The sequence below is a fragment of the Megascapheus bottae genome, chromosome 1 (assembly GCF_031878675.1).
Source record: "Megascapheus bottae isolate mThoBot1 chromosome 1, mThoBot2.hap1, whole genome shotgun sequence".
In the NCBI taxonomy this organism is placed as follows: Eukaryota; Metazoa; Chordata; class Mammalia; order Rodentia; family Geomyidae; genus Megascapheus; species Megascapheus bottae.
The window spans coordinates 38,474,040-38,496,583 of NC_143509.1; positions in this window are offsets into that span (position 1 = coordinate 38,474,040).

Genomic DNA, 22,544 nt, shown 5'->3' on the forward strand with positions numbered 1-22,544 from the left:
AATATGTATGCCTATTTTTTAATGAATTTCTATTGCTAATTATTTGTCAAGCCTATTATTTACTGATATTAAGAAGATATTTCTGATCGCTATCTCATTTACCTTTTGAAATGTTTTTTCATGCATCTATAGTTCAAATTTTACACATCACTTTATGGATTGCCTTAAAAAAGAAATTTTTCTTTTAAAATTATCTCTAATTCCCTGAAATTGATAACACATGTAGTTGTTTAAGGTCCAGTTTACATTGGTTTTAGTTTGTGCCTCACAGTGTTTTCTTTGTAGAATGCTAGCAATAAAATATAGAGTGTGTGGGGCTGTGGTTTAGGGGTAAGTTTCTCCTAAATTTGGTCTTGTGTTGTCAAGAGAGTTATGATGCCAATTTAAAGATTTCTGATGTATCATAAATCCTCTGGCATGTCCAGTTTTTATACAATTCAGATAGAAGTTTTTTTGTTTTGTTTTGCAAATTTGGGCTTGTGTCTCTGATTAATTCATGCCTAAAGTTTCTGATATATTTGTGCCTCCTCGTATACTGGAAGAACATAATTTTTTACTGGCACAAACAGGATTATTCATGTTTTCACACTTTTCCTCAAAGTGGAAATGGCTTAGATTGAAAACATTGCTTTAATAACCAAAATGAGTAAAGACCAGGCACAGTCCTAAAGCCTCTATTCTACAAAACACTAGACTAACTAAAAGCAAGCCCATCCTTTTCCATTTAAGAAAACAGGAAGGAGCCAGAGAAAGATAATGTAGCAGCAACAGACACCTAAATTTGGTTACTACTATAATTTCAGCTCAATAAAAACTGTTATACTCTTGTTACACAAATGTTAAGAATATAGTTTTCCTCTTTGCTTTATCTGTCTCTCTGTTGCTCTCTTTCTCTCTTTCTTCATATGAAAACTCTCAGAAAACTCATTTTACTGACCTTGGGAGTAAAAGAACATTTGGTATAATAAATTAAACTGGTGACAGGAATGAGAGTAAATTTTCATTTTCAAAGATTTGGACATATAAGCATATGATTAATATGTGATATTAATTATAATATACTACTCCTTTGCTCCCAAACACTGTTGGCCATTTCATGTCACAAATTGTATTTCATCCGCTCTTTCAAAGTTTACTGAAATCTCATCATTGTTGTAATTTATACCAAGGTCTTCCACATACTCTTGTACTATCCAGATCTCCCTGACTATCACAACACAGAGCACTCTAAAGGTTTGCTCAGGTGGAACAAGGAAACTGTTGTCCAAGGTAGCCTTTCAGTGCAATTTCCAATAGTGTTCCTTTCACATATGAAACAAATGCCTTTTAATTATCATTTTATTTTTCATATGAAACAAATGAGTTTTTATTATTCATTTTTCTATTTGTAGTTTGATTTCTTTTATCCAAACAGATTTACCACTAAGTTTGGCTGATACCATTCTAGAGGATCTCTAGCTACCAACTCACAACTATTTAAAACAATTACAAAGATTTCTGAAGCACATCATCAGTAGATCTACAGAAATAATCTCATTGTGCTACCAATTTTCGGTATTAACTTCTCTGTATGTGCTTTTCTGGAACAGTACTTGTTTCTTCACTTAAGATGGAAAAGTATTATATTGGTTGCTAATTTTACAAATGTTAAATAATTAACTAGTGGGAAAAAGGTAAATTAAAGGAGTTCACACCAGGAATCACAGAATAGGGAATATAGGATTGGGTCAGGCAAGAGATGCCTTGTGTCTAATTATGACACAATACCAAAAATTTTAAGAGAAGGAAAACCAGATACTAGGCAAATAATGAAAAAAAAAGAAGTGACTATGACATGGTGGCAGATAGCATGTACCCTATCAGGATGCTTCTTATTGTCATAGTTGCTGATGTCTCCACTTGCTGGCCTCTTGAAATATTGGGAAAGTTCTATTTCAAGAACATAAAATAAAACCTTTTGTACTGAGAATTGGCCACAATATCCATTGCAGCATGAAAAAAGTCCTCCCCGCCAAGTAAGGTCCTGGCTTTCTTGCCTTGAAAAACGTTCCTTTCTTCGAGGCCATGGCCAAAGCGATACTATATTTCCCATCCAACCATGAGGAAACAACACCAGAATGAGAACAAAAATCACATATAAGTATATCATATGCTTTCCTTACAAGATCGTTAGCAGCTTAAGGATCACTAATGGAATGCTCAAAGGTCAATTTAATGTGCTAATATAAATCTTGTTTTTCTATCAACTCAGTTCTTTTAATAATATTCTGCACTTGATAAGCAGCATTTGTTTAAAAGATCTATTTGTTTTTAGGATTTTTCTTATAGGTGCTATAACCTTTTCAAGATAGTCTACAATGATGCCTAGTTCTTTTGTTAGGTTATGGCATAAAATATAGTTTCTTGTTCTTTGTCTTTTTAGCACAGGACATCCATCTTATAAGATTGGACTGTCAACCAAAAATCAAGAGTTGATAGCCAGGTGTGGTGGCTCATGCCTGTAATCCTAAGGAGACTGAGATCTGAGGATCAAGGTCCAAAGCCACCCTGGGCGAAAAAGGACCTGAGACTCTTTTGTCCAAATTTCCTATAGAAAATGGGAAGTGGGGCTTGGCTCAAGGGTAGAGTGGTAGCCTTGGGCTGAAGCGCTCAGGGATAGCACCCCGGATATATATATATATATCCTGGGGTTTGCAACAAATGCATTTATTTTATGTATTTTATTGTCTTTAAAATCATATAACATTGAATTCAGAAGATTTTTTGTTTTTGCTTTTGTTTTTTGTTTTGCCAGTCCTGGGCTTGAGCTCAGAGCCTGAGCACTGTCCTTTGACTTTCTCAAGGCTAGAGCTCTACCACTTGAGCCTCAGCACCACTTCAGGCTTTTGTTCTATGTATGTGGTACTGAGGAATTGAACCTGGGTTGCCGTGCATGCTAGGCAAGCACTACCACTAGGCCCAACTCCCGGCCCCAGAAGGTTTTGTTTTTAAAGATATCAAAATACTAATAAAAAATAAGAGTGAGGACGACATATGGAGGACATGCTTTTAAGAGAACTTTGTATAAGGAAAAACTACTTTAAAAAGCATAAAATTTATCTTAAATAATTGTCTAACAAAATTAAAACATACCTGAGAATGTTCAACAAAATAACAGTGTGAGTACATTTTCAAATAGTGATTAGAAGAAAGAATTTACAAAATATGTGATATTTGATTATAAAGTCAAGATCAATCTGTTGTTGCAAAACTACAATAGAGATTAATGTTATTCCAAAACTAACTTAGAAAATATTACTTATCAAAGTAATTCCTTGTGTACTATTAACTAGCAGGTAAAGCTACTGACCACCTGAAACATTGTTTTAAGTCAAAATTCAATCACATGCCTGTCTATCTGAATGTCTTCTTACAGTCACCTTGTTGGGAGCCAGAGTGGAATCAAACTGTACCTTGATTTACATCAGACAATGGCTTTATTGTCTTATTGTTTTCTGGCCTTATTCTGTTTAAATGACCTGAGATTTACCATATGAATAACACCTGGAAGTTCCCTGGCTCTCAAGAAGGGAAGACGCTGGAGTGAAAAATAAACGTGGCAGTCTTTTCCTGGACTGCAGACATCCCGGACCCGGTGTGTCTGTCTCTCTTCTATTTCTTCCTAGTCCTTGCCCCCTATTTCAGGAACCCCAATCTGCGAACCCTGGTTTGCTGCCGGCTGGCCCCGGCACACCTTACAACTAAGAATGTAAAATTATGATGTGATTTGCTGCTGTTTGTATATTTCAATTCTCCATGTAGGATACAAGAGACAAAGACAGGATACCAAAGCAGGTACCCTATAAATTAATGATATCACACCAATCACACTTATGTCCATGTGTTCCTACTCACAAAGGGTACTGGCAACTAAATTGTCAATCAGAAAGAGTATTCTAAAATATTACCTGCAGTGGAAATAACTAAATCATGTATTTTGTTGCACTTTTAGATTTAGCCCTTGCTACTTTTGTACCTTTTGCCACTACAGATTAAGTCTTCTGGAGAACTTGCAGTCAGGCCTACAGAAGGAGATTTCTTACAAGGAATTATTGGTCAAACTTTGCTTTTCAAATAAATGGGTTAAAGGTAATCCCAGCTTAGATGTTATTTCTATTAATCTATTACTGAAATTTGGCCAATTTTTATTAACACAGCCTCCTTCCTAATTGATTTGTGTGTATCCTCACTTCAACACTGGATTACACTGAGATATCACAATGAACAAAAACACTGAGATACTACATCAGCATCAAAGGAGATGGATTTTAACAAAACTTGTCCTGTTGAAAAGGACCACAGAGAGCCAGCTGAAAAGTCCTCAGTGCAGGGATCTGTCCAAAGTGTAGAAGAGGTAAACATTGGGCTAATGAGTATAGATCTGTCACTGAGTTTGACAGGAGCCCGGGGAATGGACTGGGGTCAAAAAACGGAAGGGGGGCCCTTTGCCTCGGGGCCCGCAAATATACGGGGCTATGGAGATGCCAGTGCACCATACTCCGGGTATAATCCAGACCATTCCTCATCACAACCCCTTTTTTCCATTGACTTCCTCGTCCGAGGAACCTCAGGCAGTGCAGGATTGGACCTCTGCTCCACCTCCCGACTCATATCAACACCTGAGATGGGAGTGCAACTAATTCCTTCAGGGGTGTCAGGGCCTCTCCCTCCAAATTCAGTAGGCTTACTTCTTGGTCGTAGTTCACTTACCCTTTCCGGCCTTCATGTCATTCCAGGGGTTATAGATTGTGATTATACAGGTGAAATTAAAATTATGGTAAGTTCTCCCCATGGTATCTCAGTCATCAGTTCAGGAGATAGAATAGCCCAATTAATCTTACTTCCAAGTATGCATGAAAATTTTAAGAGTATGCCTCAAAATAGGGAATCCAGGGGATTTGGGTCAACTGGAAAAGAACAAATGTTTTATTGGGTGCAGGATTGTTCAAAAAGGCCTCTGCTCAAATGACCATTGAGGGTCTCCTTGATACTGGGGCAGACATATCTATTATCAATGCTCAACATTGGCCTAAGCAATGCCTCTTCAGAAGGCTGATTGCACGCTGAGGGGGTTAGGATTTTTGCAAAGTCCTGATTGGAGTGCTCAAGTTTTATCCTGGCAGGATGGGGAGGGACATAAAGGTACTTTTTCAACCTTATGTGTTAGTATCATTGCCTATCACGTTGTGGGGCAGAGATGTATTGCAGGAAATGGGAGTATATCTGACCACAGAACATGTCAAGGAAGACAAAGAATCTTGGATGGCAAAAACTGAATCAGGACATATACCAGGTAAGAGAGCCTGGACAATGATGCACAAGCAGGGTTACCTGGAAGGGAAAGGTCTAGGAAAACTTCAAGGAAATCCTCATCCTCTACCCATAACCAAGAAAAATGACCGTTGTGGAGTTGGTTATCCTTTTCATTAAGGGCCACTGTGAAATCACCATTAAAAATAACCTGGAAATTTAATAATCCTATTTGGGTCCCTCAGTGGCCCTTGTCCAAGGAGAAACTCCAAGCGGCCCAAAAGTTAGTACAAGAGCAATTACAAGCTGGCCACATTGAGCCTTCAACTTCTCCTTGGAATTCCCCTATTTTTTGTAATAAAAAAGAAATCTGGAAAATGGTGACTTCTTCATGATCTGAGGGTCATTAATAATTCTATGCAACTTATGGGTCCCTCGCAACCTGGCCTCCCTAATCCTGTAGCCATTCCAAAAGGACATCAAATTATTGCTATTGATATTAAGGATTGCTTTTTTTCTATTCCATTACATCCTGAGGATGTTCCAAGGTTTGCCTTTTCAGTACCCGCTATAAACAATGAAGGCCCTTGTCAAAGATTTCAATGGAAAGTCCTACCTCAGGGTATGGCTAACAGCCCCACAATCTGTCAGGTGTATGTTGATGCATCCATTAAGCCCCTTAGAGAAAGCTATCCTAACGTAATGGTAATACATTATATGGATGATGTTTTATTAGCACACCCCAATTTAAATTTACTTTTACAAATTTTTGGCTTGATGTCGGATATGTTAAAGAGTCATGGATTTCATATAGCTGAGGAAAAGGTACAATCAGGTTCTTCCATTCTTTATTTGGGATATCAAATTATGGGTACATGTATTAAGCCACAAAAATTCAAATTGCTAAAGATAAATTGATTACTTTAAATGATTTTCAACATCTCTTAGGGGATATTAATTGGCTATGTCCCTCCTTGGGGCTATCTACAGGACAACTTAAACCCTTATTTGAGATATTATGAGGGGATCATGATCCCTTGTCTCCTAGGGAGCTTACTCCAGAAGAAAAGCCTTACTTCTTGTAGAAAAAGCTATAGAAAGAGCTCATTGTGATCGTACTGATTTTTCTAAAGAACTCATGTTTATTGTAATTTCTTCTGCTTATATATCTACCGGAGTTTTCTGGCAAGAGGGTCCTCTTTTGTACTTACAAATGTTACCCCTCACAAGTCTGCTCAATTAGTAGAATTGGAGGCTATCATTGTAGCCTTACAACGCTATCCTTATGTTCCTTAAATATTTTTTCTGATAGCTTGTATATTGTTCAGCTTTTTCCTTCTCTGGAAACTGCTGGACCTCTTTCACCACAAACTCCTGCCTTTTCTATGTTTTTCCAGATTCAAAAAATTTTGTGGAAACGTAGCAATCCTGTTTTTATTGGGATTGCCAGGCCCGTTAAGTAAAGGAAATCAATTAGCTGACTTTGGCTACTCACTTTCATTCTCAATTCCATGTTAATAGTATGACCCTTAAACAGCACTTTAAAATTACAGAAGAGCAAGCCTGAATGATTGTTAGACAATGTCAAAAGTGTGCTCCCTTCCTTCCAGTAGCTCATCTGGGTATAAATCCAAGAGGTTTACAACCCAATCATGTTTGGCAAATGGATGTTACTCATGTGCCTAGCTCTCTGGTACTCTGCAGTATGTGCATGTATCTATTGATACTATTTCTGGATTCATATTTGCTTCCTCGCATGCTGGAGAAAAGGTTAAGGATGTCATATCTCATGTGCTGCATGCATGTGTGGCTATGGGGATGCCTAAAAGTATAAAAACAGACAATGGTCCGGCATATACATCTGCTTCCTTTATTCAATTTTGTGCAACTTTAAATATTGTTCATAAAACAGGTATTCCCTACAATCCTCAAGGACAGGGTATAGTAGAGTGTGCACATCAGTCTATCCCAAGGATAGACTTCTATAGCTCTTTGTACTTTAAATTTTTTAACTCTTGATGCTGACGGACATTCTGCAGGAGATAGACATTTTAATCCTTCTAGAAGTCATAAACCTTTAGTATTGTGGAAAGATCATTTTTTCTGGAAACTGGAAGGGACCAGACCCTGTTCTCATGTGGGGGCAAGGAAGTGTTTTTGTTTTTCCACAGGATGCTGACAGTCCCATTTGGGTGCCGGAGAGACTGATACGTCAGACGGTGGAGGCTCCTCAGAAGCATGTCGGTCAAGATGAAAGCCTTCTACTTAGTACGAGTACTGTTCCTGGAATGAATACCATGCTTCTGGGAACCTGAACAACCTGGCCACCCTCCTGAACTGGATGTCAAGGATCCTCGAGAGCTAATTTTGTGGCTCAGTCATCTTTTATCAAAATCCAATTGAGGACTGGAATTGTTATGCTTGATCAACGAGTTGATTTATTGCAAGAACAATTGAATATTCTGGAGCAGGTGATGAACACCTCTTGTGTAGCTGCCTGTTCCGTAGTTTGAACTTGGACCTAACATAAAATGCTCAAGTTGATAACTTGACAGCCTCTCTACGTACACAAATAATTGGACACATGTTGATATTCCAACCTTGGGTGATTGGTCATGTTTATTTGAGACTGTTTTGGGATTTGGTCAAAAGTGGGTAGGATTGATAGGCTTGGGTTAGTTTTTATGTGTTATAATTGTAATATGTCTATACTGTTTGTGTAAAATAATGCAAAGTCAACGTTGACAGCAAATGCTGACACGATAGATGTTTGCTGCCATGGAAACAGGTGCCTTCCCTCAGGTCTGGCTTGCTTAAATGGACGGCTGGTAGTCAGAGACGGGTAAGTCCCAGTTGTTATCCTATCAACCTAAGACAGGAGCCAAGTAAAGAGTACTTGGTGATCCCATGACAGGTAAGAAGACTAACGAGCATGGAGACACCTAAGACAGGCACAGTCGATCTGATATGATGGTAGCCCCACATATCCTATGTCTCTCTTTTCTTTTTTTTTCTAAAATAAAAAAGGGGGAAGATGTTGGAGACCATTGTTTTCAGCCTCCTGAGGAAGTAAGATTATATGTTGGCACCTGGCAGCTCGCTAATGAGTCAGTACTTGTTGACCAGGAAGTTTCTTTGCATTCGTTGATTCATTTTTTCCGTGCTTGTGAATAGAGTGGATTGCTAGATTTCTTCCAGGTTTGTTTGCTGCTTTGCAGATGATCTTTACTGTGATTGGCTGCTTAAGAATATAAAGTGTAGGGTTTGCGGGGAGTGGGGAGAGAGGACAGAAGAAGAGAGAGAGGACAGAGAGAAGACAGAGAAGAGAGGGAAGACAAAGAAGGGAAAAAAGACGGAGAAGGGAGAGGAGACAGGAGAGAGGCAGAGGAGAAAGAAGAGAGAAATAAACGACCTCTGCTTGCAGTGATTTGAGTCTGTGATCATTCCCAGTACTACTCCGAGTGACGTGTCGTTGCCGCGGGCAGCGACAAAGATCTTTTAAATGGTTATGGTATCACTAATACTAATTGTGGTTGTACATGTATTTCTGTCCTGCAAATATGAAAGCTCCTAAGACAAAAATGGGGAAGAAGACACATACCATTGGGTACCAATTTAATGATACCATGTCAAGCAAACATATGCCCACGTAGTCCTATTTGTACTTAGAGAAAGTTGGTCGCACCCACAATGATGCCAATCTTAATTTCCTAAAATGCTGTATGCAGTAGAAATAACTTGATAATTTAGTCCATTGCTGCTTCAAATTTTAACCCTTGCTACTCTTATTTCCCATTGCAGATTTAATCTTCTGATGCATTTGAAGTCAGAACTACAGAGGGGGCTGGGATTCTTGCCTACCATGCATGAAGACCTGGGTTTGATTCCTCAGTACCACATACATAGCAAAAAGCCAGAAGTGGTGCTGTGGCTCAAGTGATAGAGCTCTAGCCTTGAGAAAACTCAAGAACAGTGCTTGGCCAAGTTCAAGCCCCAGGACTGGCAAAAAAAAACTACAGAGGGATAGTTCTTACCATAGTGACAAAAGGAGGGCTACACAGCAGAGAGCAAGTTTCCCTTTTTTACTACTTTTGTGCAATGGGGAACTCCACCTACAACCATGCCAACTATTCACTATGCTCCCACAATAATCAGCATACTTGATTCAATGTCTATACCAACCCCAAGAACAATAGTTAAATGCCCATAGAAGCACTAGAAAGCTTACTAACTATACTAGGGTTAGTAACACAAGTCTATGTACTATAATATCTAAAAGCAATGCTGTTTGGGGATGATTAGGTGGCTAAACTGGAAAATGATCTATAAGCTAAATTATAAGTCAATGTGTGAAGAGACCACTAGTTCTTAGATTGGCTCTATGTACTACAAAGATGTCTACTGTCCATATTGGGATTATATGAAATGGACAAATTAGCAGGAAAAATGGGCTACTTCCCTTCACTAAAATGAACTTCTAACTGCATATTAAGCACATTGTAACCATATAAATTTTACCCAAGCAGGGGACAGGACACTCAATTAGCATTCAAATTGATTTTTAAAAGGGTGGAGGGCAAACCCAACAAACCATTCTCTAAATGGGCAAGGAAACTAAAGAGAGACTTAACAGAAGAAAAGATTAAAATGGCAGCAAAGCATATGAGAAAATGTTCATCTATGGTCATAAAGGAAATGCAAATAAAAACAACCCTAAGATACCACCTTACCCCAACAAGAATGGCCAAGATTTTGAACTCAGACAATGACAGTTTCTGGTGGGATTGTGCAGAAAAAGGAACCCTACTACACTGCTGGTGGGATTGTAAACTAGTTCAGCCACTCTGGAAAGTAGTGTGGAAGTTTCTTAAAGAACTGAAAACTGACCTCTACGATCTCGCTATACCACTTCTGGACATCTACCCTGAACATCATAACCCAAGATATGATAAGGACACCTGCTCAGCTATGTTCATCTCTGCACTGTTCACAATAGCCAGGCGATGGAAACAATCCATATGCCCCACTGCAGATGAATGGATACAGAAAATGCGGTACACACACACACACATATATATATATATACATACATATATATATATATATACAATGGAATTCTACATAGCCAACAGACAAGATCTAATAATGGCATTCGCAGGGAAGTAGATGAATCTAGAGCAAATCATGTCGAGTGAGACAAGTCAAGACCAAAGGAACAAAAGGCACATAGTATCCTTAATATGTGGCTATAAGATCCAAAGAGTACAAGAGCGAGGACTCAATATCTGCATACCCAATGCTATGGACATGGTAATGGAAATATAAACATAACTATATAGACATAAAAACCTACAACTATAGACATAATGTTTTATTTCATAAATTAATATGTATCTATGATATACAAACCCTTAGACTAATTTTAATTAAGTTCTAAAAACTAAGTACCAGTGATTATATATAGAGATTCCCTTCTTGAACACCTGTTTGTTAAACATGTCATTTGAAATATGATATAAAAATCAATGTTAATAAATTCTTTAATAAAAAAGGGTGGAGGGCACAGATCTAATGTGAGTCACCTATGGCTCAGGTCTATAATAATAGCTACTCAGTAGAATGGTAACTACGGCTCTCAGTTCAAAGCCAACCTGGATTTTGAGAGTGCCTGAGACTCTAACCTCTAACCACCAAACAAAAAGTAAAATCTGGCATTAGAGCTGTGGCTGAACAGGTATAATGCTAGCCTTAAGTACAAGAGCTCAGGGATAACAACCAGTCCCTGAGTTCAAGCCCCAAGACCAGCACACTCATACACATAAGTAAAGCTACAGTAATCCTGCTTCTCATGATCATCCATGAGAATTCCTCATACAAAATCTTTCAATCATTTTATGATGGTGGTGTGAGGTTACCACCTGTACCAAGGATGCTGATAATCTTTTATTCTAATGAGCTGAGTCCATAATCAGACACTGTTGTTCACTGTATGTTATCTTTGTGGGGAAACCAACATAGGAGACCACTGGCTGGGGATAGAGATCGTGTTGGACTGTAGCAGCCCTCTAATAAACACCTTCTCCAATCAGGAAAAAATGCCTGGCTTAAAAACTTCTATTATGGGAAATTCCTGTACCTCCTCCACAAAAAGGCCACCTCACTACTCCAGTGACAGATTTAACTTGTATAAGTCTTCCATCACCAATGGTGGGGAATTCCAATCACACTTGGAACCCCAAACTCACCCACTATCCAACTTTCCCAACATCCTGGAATAATTTAACCATAGACAAACAAGTAGGCACCCAGGGCATGAGATCTCAGGACACCACCTTACATGCTGTTACCCAGGAGCTAATCTGATCTTGTGTACTTTGGACAATCCAGCTGTCCTTCTACTTGCTTCCTTAAGACAAAATAAAATGGTGGAAGTTCTCATATACAAAGAAAGATTGAAAGAATTAAAATGTAGTTTCTATCAAATTAAAAACAAAAAATAGTGAGTGGCCTCCCGAGCAAATGATTGAGCATTATGGTCCCACCATGTGGGCAGAATAGTAGCATGGCTACTGAACCCTGATTTGAATGCTCAACCACATTATTTGGCTCCAAATGGAGACTGTGGTTATAACTACAAGCCCTTAAAACATTGGCAATACAGCAAAACCAAGTGTTCAAGGTAATATACCAAAACCTCTCAGGCTTAGACTATTAACTTCCCTCTGAAGTAACTATTATTTACAAATTAATAATAAAGAAAGTTATTTAAAAAATCACAAACAGGGTGACAAAGATTGCCCATGTACACATTCAAATCTGGAAATGATGAAATCCAAATAATCTACCTGGTGTGTGTGTGTTCTCTGCCTGGGTAGATTCAATAACCTGAAAACGGAATGATCCTTATCTTGGGAGCAGGTATATTATTAATTACCCTGCTCAGTTCCCTTGATAGTGTGACCTATCAAAAACTATTATGAAGTTCATTATAAAAATTCAGCAGCACATGTAATGAAGCTGTGGAAATACAAATCTCTAAATCAGGATGATTTTTGATTCTGGTAGGACTAAGCCACAAAGTGAGAAATGTAATAGGTCAAAGGTCTATGTGGGAGCTGGGAATGTGGCCTAGTTATAGACTGCTTGCCTAGCTTGCAGGAAGATGAATTTGATTCCTAGATACTACTTATATAGAAGAAACTGGAAGTGGTGCTGTTGCTCGTGTGGTAGAGCTCTGCCCTTGAGATAAGACACAGGACAGTGGCCTGAATTCAAGCCACAGGACTGGACCCATGTAAAGGTCTATGTGGCAGGGAACAAGATTCCTCTGGTCAAAACTAGCAAATATTATAAATTGTCCTCTATCCTGCTGGTACTAGTCACCACTTAACACCACCCCACTCTTCAGAAATTCTCCATTGCTAACCATACTATTCTTCAACAATTGTGATAAACCATGCTCTCTTTCTTCCCTAATGGCTTACACCAGTATTCAATTAAGGCAAGAATTCTTTGTTTTCATGCCTCAGCAGTTGTATACAAAAGTGCTTCTGCCACATCAATAAAATTTGCTTCTCAAAGCTTCAGTTCCCTATTACTCTATTTGGATGTCCCACAATATCGCAAGTATGTGTCAAACTTAAAGTATGTTTGAACTTAAAGGGTGTTAGGTTAGATCTGCTTAGGCACTATTTCTATTGATATCTCCTTTGCTTAACTTTCGTCAAATGATTTTATTGGCAAACAACTCTCATTTGACCTGTCAGTTTCTCATCTCCCACATGGAATCACACCAATTGGGATATTTTATCTCAGCAACAAACAAAATGATTGACTGGCATAATGATTACACCAGCCAGGAAGACAAATCTACTGAGACATTATTTTATTGAGAAGAGACCATATGAAAAGAGATGGGAAAAATGCTAAAAAATGGATGGTGTTAATTTCCTAATGGAGTCAAGCTTACTTGCTTTTTCAAAACAAAAGCAAAAACAACTAAAGCCAACAGATCAAAAGAAAGAGTTCCTAAGCATGATTACCTGATGCTCAAGCCTATCAACCCACCAACTGATTGGAAATAAATATACACCTTTATATTTATGTCACTCCTATTTCTAAAGCATCAGGAAAACCCTAGATATTATATGGGCATGTGCACTATTTTAGAAGGTTATCTTATTTGAAATATATTGGGCTTAAACTTCAGAATCCATAGCCTAAACCTTTATAAATCTGCAAGGACAGATTGACTCCATGACAAGTAGGATTACACACACACACACACACACATACACACACACACACACACACACACACACACACACACACACACACACACAGCTTTAATATATTCAACAGGGAAAGGGTTTGTTCCATGATAAAGAACACTTTCTCTGAAGAGTAACAGATCATTCATTGCAAGTCTAAACTAATTCCCACGTTAATTAAAAAGGCATCTCAACTTAAGAGGACCCCTATCTAGTATGAAAATTCTATTACGATTTGGTCCCTGTATTCTCAACCTGCTTGATATGTTTGTTCATCTATATTGGAGTCCATCAACATACAAACAGCCATAAACAAAAGCCATATAATGAATGATTGTTGTCCTTAATGTACTATGTTGTCTCTCATCTCCTTTGCTGTCCCTTGGTTATCTCATATTGGTATAGTATCTCACTTTGTTATCTGATATATTGAATTTATTTGTATTTGGATATTTGAAATTTGATAGGGAAGGGGGGAAAACCAAGACGGGTGGGGGGTGTGGGGGGGAGGGAAATGGGTACACCAAGACATGTGAAAGGGTATCAATGTATCTGGCAAATATCATGTAACCCTTTTACTAATTACAATAAAAAAATTTTTAAAAAAGGGCTTAATATAAACTAGCCTAGCAATTTTACTGTAGTCCACTTGAACAACAAAAAAAAAAAGAAACATGCAATCTGCCCAAAATACCATGACATCTTTTACCAGAAAGTACTATAAACTGGTGATTGCCCCTTGTTTCCTAATGGCCCTAAATTCCATCAAAGAAGGACTGAGAAAGATAGGTTAATATACAAATCGAGGACTGTCACACAGTTACAGATAATATGTGTCCCATCATAGAGTTTTTCTTATTTCCCTAGTTCCTTCAGCTTCTGATAAAATACTTCCTATAACTGTGAGGTAATAAAAGTATTGTATGATAGTATAGCACAAAACTAAAACAGAGACATGAGAATGGAGGAAAATGTCATTTCAAAACCCTCAGTCATGGAAATTTCTGTCTATGGATTAGATTTCATGAACTACTCACAAGAACAAATATGTGAGGAAATTTTGAAAAGATATATTTGGTTGTATAATCTCTAAAAAAGAGTAAAAGGACAAAATGTTAATCAATCTTAAATACAAATTTCTTTGGGAAAGAAGATCTGTATTCCTTAAAATAATAATAATTAATTAAAGGGATTATAAAGCCTTCTTGAATCTGTTGTGATGAGAACTCATATATTTGCATAGTACTGTACACTTGTTCAAAATTAAATATGTATGGATGAGGGAAAAAAAGCTGTGAGGTACTGCTCAAATGCTTGTTCTTTTAATGTCCCATATTCCCACTCAGTCAGTATAGATATAAGCATTACACTTATACATCATTAACCAATCTACACACAGTAGAGAGTGGCTATAAGGGAGGAACTCAGTATTATTAAAACAAACAAATAAAAATAAACAATGCCCTCTGTCAAAAAAAAAAACAAAAACAAAATAGGGGCCAGGAGCTTGGCCTAGAAGACCTGAGTTTGATTCCTAGATACCACATACATAGAAAAAGCTGGAAGTGCCCTTGAGAAAGCCAGTGGACAGTGCTTAATCCCTGAGTTCAAGCCCTAAGACTATCAAAAAATCAAAATATATCCTAAACAATTAAGAAAAGTGAGAGAAGGGGGTGGGCTGGAAGAGATTGTATTGATCGATACCTTATGATCATAATCCTCTTTGTTGAATGGCAACTTCTTTGTACAACTTAAAGATACCAAAATTACAAAAAAAAAAGGAAAAAAGGAATCTAATGTATATACTACTAAATTAAGAAAAGTAAAGGATGAGGGTGGGATGGACAAGAATGTTGAAAGGGATATCATTGAGCAAGATATATTATATCCATAACTGCTTTGTTAAATGGCAACTCCTTTGAACAACTACTTAAATACTAAAAGTGGGGAAAATGCCCTTTGAAAGCACTTTACTGGAGTTTTCTCTGAGCCCACTCTGTGGATGAATATTCTCCTTACTTTCATTTCATGCCTTTCCTTTTACATTCAAATACACTTATTATATTTACTTTAAGGTATGTTTTGACTAATTCTTTAATAGGCAAAGAAACCAAATCCATTTCCCTACACATCTTCATTTTCCTGCATCTCCCAAAATACACTACCAGATAGCTACCCAAGACTATGTTGATGGTTAACACTGTGTTTCATAGTTAACACTAGAACACATTGTTTATAGCCAGTGAACTGAATACACAAATCCTCTAAAGTTCTGTGTCCTCTTGATCTTCCTCAATTTATTTTACTCCTCTACTAAAAATTTTTCCCTTATATGGTAAAAACTGTCTCTTCTCTTAGTCAATATCTTACCTAATCTCAATAATAAAAATTAGTCTTTTGCCCCTTTTTTCACCCTTCTTTAAATTTTCTTTTACTCTCATAGTTAAACTTTGTAGATTAAAACTGAAGGATAAGCCTCTTAAATGCATAGTTTATATGACACTCCTCCCCTATCACCAAACAAGATCTACACAGCAAGAGAAAGGGATGATAGAATTCACAGGACCCTTGACCGGGAGTTTGGCCTAGTGGTAGAGTGTTTGCCTGGCATGCACAAAGACCTGGGTTTGATTCCTCAGTACCACATACATAGAAAAAAGCTAGAAGTGGTGCTGAGGCTCAAGTGGTAGAGCTCTAGCCTTTAGAAAGTCCACGGACAGTGCTCAGGCCCTGAGCTCAAGCCCAGGACTGGCAAAAAAAAAAAAAAATTCACAGGATCCCAAACTGCACTGACTTAGTGGATCCCAACAATTTTCCTAGCCAAATAAGGTTACAACCCCCAGAGCAAACTATGCATATAGTATAACTGCTCAAGTCCAGAAAAGAGTACCAGATTTTGGTAGAGGCCTGCATGCATTGTCCTGAGGGAGCAGAGGGGGCAGAATATCATGTGGGCCTCTCATAGTCTAGGTTGACTGTAAACAAGATAGCACCAGTGGCTTCTCCAGCACACAAACAGCAGCTTTAGAGATTTCTTGTAATTCACTCCGTTCTAGGGCACTGCAAAGTCATACTTAAGATCTTGGAGGAGGCAAGTTACAGAAAGGAGGTGCTTCCTCCTTTACTGTTGGACTTGCAGAGATTCAAGTTAAATAACAGTGGATGCTGTGAACAGGGACTGGAGATAATCTTGAAAAGAAAACTTAGTGGTAAAAAAAATTCCACCCTAATCTGAAGAAAAATTATAAAAAGTTTGGGTTTTTTGAACCCAAAAGTTTGGGTTTTTATTTTTTTTCTGGTTATGAGACTTGATCTCTAGCCCCAGGCACTGTTCCGGGGTTCCTTTAGTTCAAGTCCAGCACATTACCACATGAGCCACAGAACCACTTCCAGCTTTTTCTGTAATTAACTGGAGATAAGTGTTTCACACATTTTCTCACCCAGGCTAGCTTCAAACCATAATCCCCAGATCTCAGCCCCCTAAGTAGCTAAGATTACAGGTGTGAGCCAGTGGCACACAGCAGGACTGCCTTTCTTTGTTTCTTTGTTTCTTTCCATCTTTTTTTGCCAGTCTTGCCAGCTTGAACTTACTTAGGGCTTGGGAATTGTCCTTGAAAACTTTTTTCTCAAGGCTACTGCTCTGCCACTTCAACCAGAGCACCACTTTGGGGTATTTTTCTTAATATGTGGTACTGAGGAATCAAACCCAGAACTTCATGCACGCTAGCCAAGAGAGAACTCTTATCACACTAGGCTACATTCCCCGTCCAACAGTGGGACTTATTGTCTTTACTGTATTTTCATGTTTGCTTATATCAGAGTTTTCAACTGATATGGTTCCAATTGTTCTTATTTTGTTTTGGCGTTTGGGGATAACATTAAATTTTTTGTTTGTACATTCAGGTTGTTTTACTAGATGTTGGCTATATTCTTGTTTCTTCCTGTTCTTTTTTTTGTCTTTTGCTCTGTTTTTGGATCCTCAGTTCTCTTTTTAGAAACCTGGCACATCAGAGTTACCTTACCCTAGAACTCTCCTCTTTTATACATATATCAAATGCCCGATATCACCATTTCTCTCCCAACTGAACTATATATCTACATTGGACATATCCTGATACACATGACAATATTATACTCACTCCATATTTCTTTCATCTGACATTTGACTTAAAATAGCTTAGTTCTAACACATTATCCTACAAAAACCAAGTTCCACTAACTACAGTAACACTGAATATATAGAGAAAGCTATCAAAAGTGTCTTACTCTATGTAAACATTTAACTCAATTTTGATTTGGAGATATGTGAAAGCTAAGATACACTCTCAACTAAGTGGTGAGAAAAATTTCACAAATCATTGGTACCTAAAGATCACTGAGAATACTGAAGAGAGTTCAACTTGCAAAAAGCCCGTAAATGGCCAACAAAGAATGATAGAATTAAAACACCTTCAGAAAAAAATTATGAAAGAAGAAAAAAATGATAATAAAGTAGAGGAAGCCTCATACACTGAGATCAGAAAACTATTAAAACAAATGTTCAGTGAAATGAAAGAAGACTTCTTAACAAGAAATTTTTTGGAGCCAAAGAGTATCTAAGAAAAATAAAGAATTTCAATGAAAAAACAGATAACTGCTAACAGAAAGCCAACTAAAAAACAAAGAAATGAGTTCAAAGGCAATGTAGCTATACAGCTAAGATAAACCAAAGGAGACACAGATAAACTAAGTTAAGAGCTCATTGCAAACATTAAATCCTAAAAATGATCAAATTGAAGATACAGAGAAGAAATGTAGACTATTTCACCAGCAGAATACACAATATTGAAGATCAAACTTGTGAGCTTGAAGACAGAGTAGTTATAAGCAAGAAGAGAAAGTGAACAAACACACACATACATACACATACACATAAAATCAAGAATTTCAAAAAAACAAAGATTGCAAAACCTTCATGACTCAATTCAAGGACCAAATTTACTAACCAATCTTAAGGAAGAAGTGGAACAAAAAAGATATTATAGAAATATATCTGAGAAAACTTCTCAATCCATGAAAAATGGAAGGTCATCTAATACAAGAAACACCCCAAATCAGAAAATAATCTTTGCATGCCATATTACTGGTTAATCTTTAAGCACAAAAAAATAAAGACTTTAATTCTGTACATGAGGAAAGGTATATTATTTACATTGTAAAACTGATTGTAATAAAAGCAGATTCTTAAAACACACAAAATAAACAAGGAAGGCTTAGAGATTGATAGTTTCAATCTGTGAAAGTATACATATGCCAACCCAGACTACTTTATGTAGCTAAACTTTTAACCATAACCAAAGGACAGATAAATATATTTCATGATAAACAAAACTAATTTCTCACCACTAAAACAACCTTACTCAGTATGTATTCTATACATACTAAATCATCATGAATTAATTTTATTGTATTTTATTGTCACGCTGATATAAGGGGGTTACAGTTACATTCATTAGCTAGTGGGTATATTTCTTCTTGAACATTGATACCCCTTCACATGTATTGTGAATATTTTAAAAGAAGGAGGGGTGGGACTGCTGGACCCAGGGACAGGAAACAGAGTGCCCCAAGTTCTTTCTGGTTCCCATGATGTTTAGTATGACACAGAAAGTTAACATCTTAAGAGTGATTTAGTGGGTTTGTAGGGATCAAAAGCACCAACAATCAGCCTGTAATTTGGTCACATAAGTTCAAGTAGCTTTAAAAAATCAGGTTAAGGGGCCACAAGTTTGGTCTAGTGGTAGAGTGCTTGCCTAGCATGCACGAAGACCCGGGTTCGATTCCTTGGTACCACATACTTAGAAAAAGCTAGAAGTGGTGCTGAGGCTCAAATGGTAGAGCTCTAGCCTTGAGAAAAATCCAAGGACAGTGCTCAGGCCCTGAGCTTAAGCCCAGGACTGGCAAAAAAAAAATCAGGTTAAGTTGTACAGGATCCACCAACCACCACAAAAACCCATTACAAAACGCCATCTGCCCACTATGATAGCAGAGATTCCAGGGCCCTGACTCTGACTCCCATTGTGGAAAATGCTCAGGAACCCCAGGAACCTGGGAAGGGGATTCAAAACCATTCTACAACAACATCAGTAAGACCACTGACAGATACCCCTAAAAGGTAAAGTCAGACACATCTTGGTAAAATGTGGCTCCCTCTGTCACTGATAAAGGCTTTAATGACAAAATCTGCAGCTATGAGGTGCAGGCTGAAAAAATAAAGCACGGGCTTGGGAATAGGTACTGAGAAGAAAGACTTAAGGATGGTTACCTTGGATCTTACCCCAGAGATTCAGCATACATAAGTAAAACAGCTCAAAGAGCAGACCATTTGATAAGAGTGTGAGACTGACTTTTCTTGACCAAGGAAGCTTGGGAATCCCTACTGAGCTACACCATACAGATATAAAGTATCAGCCAGCAGAATGTCCTTGAGGCCATTCCCACATACAGAAGGCCTCTGAGGGTGGCAAAGCCCAACCTTATTGCACCTTGTTTGCCACAGTGCAACATAAAAAGCAGGACTTCTACAGAAATGAGGTGAACACATGCAGGAATGATACTCACTGGACACTACAACTTATTAGGCATAGGAGAGAAAAACTTTAAGAGAGCAATGGAATAAGATGTTAGTCCAATAGGCACTTCTCCCAAGCTTATGTTTCTTTCTCAGGACCTGGCAGGCACCTTTCCAGAGAGTCCATCATAAATCCCATTTGGTACTTTCACTGCCCCTTTCACTTTCAAATGGCACTTCATTGGGGGTAATTACAACCGTACAAAGTAACAAAATTCTCTTAAAGTGACCTTTGGTATAGGTAGTTCAAAGAACTTAGCCTCAATACTTTCTCTCATTTGTCATAATTAGTAGAAACCTTGGGCTCTCCTAGCAGAGATTTTCATTAGCACAAAACCTAGATACCTAAGGTCATATAGGATGATGCTAAATAAACGGACTCCAGGATACAGAAACAAAAGCCAATATAATAGGAGATTGTTGTCCTTAATGTACTGTGTTATCTCTCAACTCTTTTGCTGTCCCTTAGTAATCTCATATTGTTACAGCATTTTACCTTGTTATCTGATATAGCGTATATATGTTTATCTGGTTATTTGAAATAGGACAGGGAAGGGGGGAAAACAAAATGAGGGGTGGGGTTGGGGGAGGGAAATGGGGACCAAAACATGAGAAAGGGTATCAATATTTGTGAAGAAAAGCACCTTCATTCTGCTGAATACAATGTAACCCTTCTATTAGCTACAATAAAAATTGCATGAAATAAAATTTGCTATGGCCTGGCGAGGTGGCTAATGCCTGTAATCCTACCTAATCAGGAGACTGAGATCTGAGGATCAAGGTTCCAAGTCAGCCCTAGAAAAAAGACCTGAGACTCATCTCCAATGAACCACTAGAAGACTGGGAAGTGGGGCTTGGCTCAAGGAACGGTGGTAGCCTTGAGCTGAAGAACTCGGAAAATGCCCAGGCCAAGTGTAGGGAGACCAGTAGCCTGGAGCTGAAGAACTCAGGGACAGTGTCCAGGCCAAGTTCAAGTCCCATGACCAACACACACGCAATAAAAATTTACTATGTTGTTACAGCATGAGTATTCTGTGAACTCAGTTTTTTGAATGAATTTTAAATACCTGTGAAATAGCTATTCTAGTTGCCATAAAAGCTCTAAGGACAAAAAACAATAAACACTGTAAGTACTAATACTTAGAATACATATAATCAAATAAATTGGAAAAATATAGAAGAAATGGATATATTTCACAAGATATAAAAGCCAACAAATTTGAACCAAGAAATATAAATCCCCTTAAAAAGACCAATAATCAGCAAAGAGATTGAACTACAACATAGTCTCACCACAAAGAAAAGTCAATGTCCTGAGAGATTCGTGCTAAATTCTATAAGAACTTTAAGGACTAATATGCAAAAAATTCCATAGAAAAAGAGAAGGAACACCAGAAAACACATTCTATAAACCAGTGCTACATATATCTAAAAAATGCATAGACTCAAACAAAAAATAAACCATAGACAACTACAGACCAATTTGTTTGATGACTATAGACAAAGAGTACCTTATACCTTGTACTTATTTATGAACCAAAGTCTATAATGAGAAACTCATTTAATATAATTAAGTTAGCAGCATCATTAACAGTAGAGCCTTATTTAATTAACAAATATCAATAAACAAAATACAGTACATTACCGAATAAAACTAAGTCACAAATTATAGCCTACTAGATGTACAAAAAAATCCTTTGATGATGAAATAAGAATGGCCTATAGACACATGAAGAAGTGCTCGATATCTCCAGCCATAAAAGAAATACAAGTAAAAACAACTCTAAGATTCCACCTCACTCCAGTTAGAATGGCCATGATCAAGACGCTGGAGGCGATGTGGCCAGGAGGAATCACTACTACACTGTTGGTGGGAGTGCAAAATTGTTCAACCACTATGGAAAGCAGTATGGCAGTTCCTCAAAAGACTAAAAACATAAAGCTCCCCTGTGACCCAGCAATTGGCATTTACCCAGTCATCCAGAAACAAGGACATACTAAAGCCACTAGCACAACTATGTTCACTGAAGCACTATTTACCATAGCAAAGATATGGAACCAACCCAGATGCCCCTCAGGGGATGAGTGGATCAACAAGATGTGGTATTTATACACAAAGGAATTCTATGCTGCTGTCAGAAAGAACAACATTGCCCCATTTGTAAGAAATGGAAAGACTTAGAAAAAATCATATTAAGTGAAGTAAGCCAGACTCAAAGGAACATAGGCTCAATGGTTTCCCTCATTTGTCATAATCAGTAGAAACCTTGGGCTCTCCTAGAAGAGATTTACAATAGAACAAAACCTAGATACATACGGACCATATTGTATGACACTAAATGAAAGGACCTCCAAGATATAGAAACAAAAGCCAA